This window comes from Mercenaria mercenaria, chromosome 13, assembly GCF_021730395.1.
Source record: "Mercenaria mercenaria strain notata chromosome 13, MADL_Memer_1, whole genome shotgun sequence".
NCBI classification, from domain to species: domain Eukaryota; kingdom Metazoa; phylum Mollusca; class Bivalvia; order Venerida; family Veneridae; genus Mercenaria; species Mercenaria mercenaria.
In genome coordinates this window covers 63,961,438-63,969,696 of record NC_069373.1, presented here as the reverse complement: position 1 = coordinate 63,969,696, position 8,259 = coordinate 63,961,438, and the positions used below count along the sequence as shown (strand labels likewise).

General features: G+C 33.2%; 1 long non-coding RNA gene across 1 annotated transcript; it reads left to right on the top strand.

The window, feature by feature from the left end:
• The first annotated feature begins 4,904 nt into the window (after positions 1-4,904).
• LOC123530049 (uncharacterized) lies at positions 4,905-8,259 on the top strand. Its single transcript, XR_008366631.1, has 3 exons — positions 4,905-5,074; positions 6,302-6,361; positions 8,023-8,259. It is a non-coding gene; the product is annotated as an uncharacterized LOC123530049 (long non-coding RNA).

Here is an 8,259-nt window from a genome sequence, read left to right as displayed (position 1 = left end):
CCGCTTTAGTGCTAGTGACGTTACCTTAGAAAAGATAAATAATGTTTATGTTTTGATATGTGTGATTTAAGTATTCAGATTCAACAATCTAAGATTTATCAGATTTTCAAACTTTCTTAAATCAGGATCAGAAAGAAAAATATTGAAGCACTTTTCCGATTATTTATTGATCGGCCTTCGTACATTTTCAGACTGTTCTTTAGCTTAAAGATTTTAAAACATAAATTATGCTCCAAAGAAGCCAATGTTGTTATAAACAGTCTTGCTAACGGACAAAATGTTTTTTTCAAGACCGTTTTGACTCCAGATCTAAACATAGAAAGGACATATATATAGCAATGCTTATAGCTGTCAAAGATATCGTGTTATCTTTAAAGACCCACCACGACCTAGTGACCAACTTTTTTCGCCCACAAAAAGCTTCATGAAAATCATTCTTATAATACAAATAATATACAGCTATACTACAAGTTTTCGGGTAGACAATTTAGGCCCTTCCTGAATAAGTGTGTTTTCACAACTTTATCTGCAAACTTATTCAGTCAATCTCTTTTCGGTATAGTTTTAAGAATATAGATGAATAACTGTCTTGCACTGTAGAAACAAAATGCGATTGAAATTTAACTAAATACACTGATTTATGTACATATTACTACATTAATTCAATAAAATGTAAAGACATTAAACACATTGTCTTGGCCTAATATATGTCACTGTCAATTTTAAACTATATTCTTGGTATATCTCATAATTTTCATGTAAATCATGTATAACTGCCATCATGGAAATACAAAAGAATACAGTTATTTTGTGGTGCCTCTTTCAATAAAATCGTAAAACTGAAAAAGTGACACTGGTATTTGTACAACTTAAAATCACAAACACATTCACAACACATTAGGCCGTAGACGTTCGTTTCACCCCAAAGATGCAGTCTATAGGCTCTGCACACCTGTAGTGATATGACCATTGTTAAAACAAGAAAACAAGATATCAAACAATAAAGTACAGAACTTTGATCCTTGTGGCGTTGAACTTTAATCTGGATGATAATGTGCCACGGTATACTAAAACCTTTCAGATATAAATAAATTATAATATGGATGAGATGGTTCCAGCCAGGGCATTTTTTCCTTCTCATAACACCGACTTTGAATATAGTTCTGCAATAGATACCATACTTTTTTAACCCGGCTTCCTGACAATGACCTTCTAAAACAGTTTAACACTATAAACGCGGAGATGGACTGGTGCTGTAAAAGAGCAATTTCAGTTTTTGACTAAAGCCGGTTTACTTTACATATGTTCTCTGAGATTGCACTGGATTTAAGATTTAGACTGGTTTCATTCAAAGCTTTAAAATGAAAAAATAAGGTTCAGGAACTAATCTGTTGTGGTGACATTGCGCAGTTGCAACTTTCAACGTCAATTTAATTCAACTATTACATTGTAAATCAAAGCGCTCAAAACACTAATAGTTGCTGCAGTTACTACTAATCAATTTATGAAATATTGGAAAGAACGCGACATATGAGGAAATCAGAATAACTAATACTTTTTTGCAAAACATTAGGTTCTATAATTTCTTTCAAAGTTTTCACTGCCTATTATTGCTTAAACATACACACTGATTTAATGGATATTTTTGGTCTATATTTGTTTATTTGAGAAGAAAACTCCAATAAAACGTGCACCCGATAGTTTTTACGATAAATTAAAACAAAAGATAATTTTTTCAAAATTATTCAGCTTTTTTAATTTCTTTCACCTGCTTTAGAACACTGCCTGCCGTTGATCATACACACACTATTTAAGTCCTCACCAGGAACCTTCGGTTTTCAAAGAAAACACCTCAAACATGCTCAGAATGTCAGTCCTGCAGTCAGTATATGCCAGTAAGATAATTTATAAATTGCAAAACAAAATCACCCTATCTATTACACCCTACAAACCGCTATATATAAAAGCAGGCTTCGCGAAAAATGCTGGACAGACTGCTTTACAAGGTATCATGAGATCTTAGGTCACACACCAACACTACAGTTTTGGGTCTCATTTTTAGCTGATTTCGCAGAAAGTGTGTAACACTGAAAATATTTTTCTTGCATCAAACATGACCCTTACTTTTCTTTTGACTTTTAATCAGCATTGACAATATTCTTCAAGAAAATGTAAGTTACAGATATCTAATAAAGGTCCTAGAGCTATTGGAAATTTGTCAGTTTTATATATAATAAAGAAGAATAAAGAAGGCCGGCTATTTAGTTTGTTCATGCCTACACCTTTTGCCTGACTAGCAAAAACTCGAAAGAAGGGCAACTGACGAAAAACAAAATCGTTTTAATGTTTATGCAGATTTTTCTAATATGAATTAAGTTGAAAACATTTTAAAGAGTTTTATTGTTTAAATATTTCTCTTGATAAAAAGATACTAGTGGTATAAATTTTGAGTCCCCGGGTTTAGGCTGAAAGAAATTGAATTCTCATAATTATTTTGAGAAAATAGTTCAGGAACTGTTGAAATTTATAAACAGCATCGCGATGACAAGAACGAGGCTTAAATGTAGCACCAGTGTGAAGAAATTCAAATATGTATGACAAATTTCTTCGTTTTTAGAACATTTGGTATGAAAGTGTAACCGTTAATCGGCAGTTTGGGTACGAATATTTTTTACTAAATTATTACATGTATTGACAGTACTATGCATAGTACAAACCGTATACATGAATAGAATTACACAGTATAAATGTGTAATACCACTTAAACACTGACTGATTTTTTTTTCACACTCGGCTGTTACTACATGACATTTAATTATAAATGTATCTCTATATGCAGACTTACTATATATATTTAGTAAAGTAAAATACATTTGATGAGGATTTTACACATTTGCAAATATGTAAAGATAAAATATTTTAGTGAAAGATGGCCATTGTATATCTTTAATTGAGCATCTGGGAGTGGTCCCCTTTAAAAAAAATTTAATTGACTACTATTCGTCCTGCCATTGAAAAGTCGAGCTTACATCATTATGTATTCATACATACTTCACTGCAATGACATTCAATTAAAATAATAGTTTTCTTATTGTAAAATCGTTTATTGAAACTGTCACTCCAATAAATTCGTTTTGAACATACCCCTACAATAAATCATAAACTTGCGCCGTAAATCAAGAGCTAATTATTGCGTGTCTTTCATACTGTGATTTATTTTCGAAACTTTTTCTTTATAGAATAGTGTAAATTTTAATTATAATATCAGGTGAAAATCGGAAACGAATAATTATATAGGCGTAGATATTTTTCTTTCAACTACACTGAAGTTCGTTTAAAGACCAAGCAATTTAATTGAAGTTCGTTTAAAGACCAAGGACGGACAGTTTTGTCCTTACCACAACGAGACTTGAACACTCGTTACTCGTATCATTTGTTAGGACCCTTTTGTTTATTTCAAAATAAAAATTTAATCTGTCTGCATTCGTCTTTGATAGTACATCCAGAAAACAGAATAGGGAGTGACTGACATCACCCACATACATCGTTCTAATTACAGTATGTCAATGTAGGAACTAGCTTCTTTGTACACTGAAGTGCGTATAGTGGCAGTCATCACACATTATCCTCGTTCAAAGGAAACTCACATACTAGCCTCGGTCTGAAGGTTTAGTGTATTTAGTGATATATCATTGAAATGGTGCATTGGTGACGACCCTCTCACATTAGCCGCGTACAAAAAATGCGCAAGAGGTGGATTTCGCACACTGGTCTGGTTTAGAGATGTATCAAAGATGCATTAGCCTAATTCCTAATATTGTGATGAAAATAGCCTCTTTCACAGTGTTACTCACAATAGCCTCGTTAAGGAATCCTCTGGATGTATCGGCGACGGTATTTATGCACTGGTCTCAGTGGCGGTCTCCGCACGTTTATCTGGGATGTAAAGGTGGCGGTTTTCGAGCAGTCGCCTCGTTCAAATGATAGATGTATATCAATGGCGTTTTCATACCTAAGATTTCTAATTCACGGACTACATACATTCATATAGTGTATTAGTGACCGTCTTCGTACATGAGCCTTAGTGACGGACTGCACACATGAAACATCGTTCAATGAATGTACAGGTGACGAACTTCGCGCACTTGTCTCAATGAGGTACGTTGCAACGTTTCTATGGCGGACAAGTAGGTCTGTTCGTATACGATCTGGGGAAAAAAATAGAATAAGAAATACCCTGAAACAGCATGATATAGTTCTAAAGAACTCATGATGAAGACAAAATTAACATCAAAGAGTGCACATGTAGTTGCTTTATTAGAAGCTTATTAATGATAAAAATTACAATACCTACTTGAACTTGTAATATATAACAAACGAAATGGGTCATAAGCAAACAAATGAATTTCATTTAACTAAAGACAAAAATATTTACGTAATTCAAATTATAACCACTGGCCCACGGAAAACCAGCTGAATGGCTGCCTCCGGTTGACGGTAAAATTCGAGGCTGCAATTATAACTTATAAATGATTCAAGACGACCAGTAAACCATCCGAGCACAGGGACATCAAATAAGCATTACAGATTTACATGTTGAGCGTTTCTGTCCCTCTGATCGCTCTTGTTTGGTCCTCTTTTTTAGGGGGCAAAATCTTTAACATACTGACGTATTCATAGATGTATAATAGTTTCAAACTTAATAGAAATGAAAAAAGCTATAAATCATATTTTAATTGATACCTCCGTTTAGACATTGTTACTGAATCTATAGTGTATTGAAACACGCACGTGGGTGTGTTTATTGAATACAAATGAAAATTGTTGCAATTCGATGATTTACTGCCGTTAAAGATACAACAACGAGATAAGGTAAAATGTTTTTAAAGTGAAATAAGCATGGTCATTTAGCACTTTAATCATTTCATGATCATATTTTATAGACGTACGTTTAAAGTAATAAACTTTCTGACTGTGTGGGGACTGTTTTTTCTTTGCAATTAAAAGAATTAAATATTAAACGCTGGAGCTATGATGTCTTTGCTGTGTATATTTCTGCTTATTGTGGAGACAGGTAGTTTTATTTCATATTTTAACTAAGCCTTGTGTCTAAGTATCATTATTAAGCAAAAGCGGCTATCTTTTTTTTCTAACGTTTTTGTTTTTGTTTTTGCGCTATAAATACTAACAAAATTATAATGTTTATTCTGTTAACTGCTCTGTTCATTTTCAATTCATGGGTCAAGATATGAATATTCATATGTAATAAATTTATTTATATCTGTCTCATAATTTGATTTTCACTCTTCCCATGCTGATATATAGTTTTTCTCTGTTTGATTTTGAAAGGAAAAACCACAAACACTGGCTGAATGAAATATTTCATTTAATAATAAATGACGATTGAAAAACTTATAAAAACTAAACAAGGATAATTAAACTAAATAAACCAACACACATACAATTTTTTGTAACATAACAAGCTGCAATATATACACAGTCAGAAATACTATTATATGAAACAAAATTTTTTAGGCGTTAAAAACTCAAAATCAAATGTTTGTGAAAATAAACGACCGTTGGCCTTTTGTTTTCTTGAAATTTATATAAAATTGTACAACCTTTTCTGATAAGTTATTTGATTGCGTATATGGTTATGACACACTAAATAGTTGTTGTTCTTTATTCTATATAAAATGGACCTATTTCCAATGGCCGCAGCACACATCAGGACCCATTTTAAATGTCTGTAACTTACATTTTCTTGAAGGATATTGTCAGTGCTAAATAAAAATCAAAAGAAAAGTGGTGGTCATGTTTGATGCAAGAAAAATAATTTCAGTCAAACACACAAACTGCAAAATCAGCTAAAAGATAGACCCCAAATTATAGTGGTGGTGTATGATCTAAGTTTCCATGAAATAATCTGTTGTTATTTCATTATGAAAATGCTACCTACATGTCAAGCATAGATCTGTCATGTGATTTTAGCAAAACAATGCAAAGAAAATAAGGAAAATAGCTCTACAGAGCAAAAAACTGAGGACGATTTTCATCCGCCATTATGCGACTACCATTTATATTCGCGCCATTTTTTCTATTTAGTGTCTGTATGCCTCGTTAGAATAACTAATTGTGATTTCTACTAGAATAATTTCCGAAATGTTTACATAACCCAAATTGGACAACGACAAAAAACGGAACAGTGTCTATGCTGCAAACCATCAGGTGTTAGATCATACATAAAAATATTTATCTCATGAATATCAATAACTAATCATACATTTGCTTCCTTTTATAGGGATAAAGGGAGTACTTGCTAATGCGGACGATGGCTGTGATAGCGCTGTGAAAAGTCAAGGTGAACTTTTTTAATTCTTGTCAAGTAAAAGCCCACTAGATGTACATAACGATATAAAAGATTGAAACACAAAATATTGTTATAAATACGCATTTATTATGTTGATATTTCATGAGAGTAGTTTTATATCTAAATGTAACTGCGTAAGTATAGCCTTTTCAACGTTAGTCAAATGCCCTTGAATGTCTGCTTGATATAGGTTTGATTTATCATTTGTTCAACAATTTAATTAATTTGGAATCACTCACAAGTTTAACAGAACTTAGGCGGACTCCGCGGCTGAGTTTACCCAAACCGAATTTGGTCCAGCCTTGTTTAGGGCATAGAATATTTCATTTGAGGAAGCCCTCCAGCTGGTTAACGGAAGGTTCCCGCACGTAATGAAATAATGCCTGAGGGAGTAACTGGAGTCTTCCTCCACTAAAAGCTAGAATGTCGCCACATGACTATAACTGTATTGACGTGACGTTAAACCCAACAGACACACGGAACAGTTATAAAAATGCTGGGGGAAATGTCATGAAATTCTTTCATTTTCTTCATTTATTTATGTATCATCTCTTTCCGTGTTAATATGTTAATATATTTGACAGAAAAAAGTGGATTTTATGAAATATCTGCATAATTTGCAGTTAAAAGGAATGTGTAAAAAAGAGACGCGTTTGGATTGCTTATTGGCAGAAATTCTTTACTTTTATGAGAGATTAAGAAGTAGTCCCTCTTCACAGAGATCAATAAGAGTTTCAATTGTTTCTTTGACAAAGACATTTTCAACTCTATTCATGGGTATGTAGGAACCTAGTGTGTAAAACTTTGTCTGCAAGTTCAGATTCATGCTTGCCAATCTTAATACTCTTGCAGCTTCGATACAATGGGGTTTGTTCTCCATTCAAGAAATTATCTCGTTAAATTCGTATAAGTCATGATAAAACAGACATACAGTGTTGCTGTCTACACTATCAAATATCACGTTATCTAAATTCAAGAACACCGGACTAATGTAAACTTAAATGACAAGACTACACTATTAAAATATGTTTATACATCGCCCAGGATCCTGATTTTACATATTTTTAATCGACAGCCAAAAAATGCATTTGTCCAGATATTTCGAATGTGAAGAGAAAAAAAATACATTTCGATTTTAAGGAAATTATCTGGATCTGTTTTTTCGGGATTTATCTTGCATTGATATTCATTAACAATATTCTTTATCAATATATGGGAGCATACATCCATAGGCCGAAAAACATCATGATACATCACGAAGGGGCCTCAATGGCCGGGTGGTTATGGTCGCTGACTTAGAATCACTTGCCGCTCATCGATGTGGGTTCAAGCCTCACTCTGGTCGTTGAATTCTTTATGTGAGGAAGCCATTCAGCTGGCTGGAAGGTCGTTGATTCTACCTAGGTGTCCGCCAGTGACGAAATAATGAACGGAGGGGGCACCTGGGGTCTTCCCCCACCATCAAAGCCGGAAAGTTGCCATATGACCTATGATTGTGCCGGTGCGACATTTAACCCAACAAAATAATTAATAAATGCGCAAGAAACATGTGACTTGATTTCAAGAAAGAAATTGTTTTTATTTATTGTTGTTGTCCACAAAAGTATTTTAATTTTTGCTTGTTTTATCATTACAAATTTTATTTTTTGCAGGTGGGATTGTGGTATTGTTTGGTGTCGTCTGCTGTTACCTGTGGAAAAGCTGGCTGACAAGAAATTCACTTCAACAAATAAAATAACTGAAGATGAAAAACAATCGTACTGACTGTTTGAAGCATAAAATATCTGTGTTATGATACTGAATCAAAAATATATTCAAAATTAAAAATATACTATTATCTTTTTTGTATTTTCAACAAATAGTGAAGAGTAAATTGATGTGAGACGGTG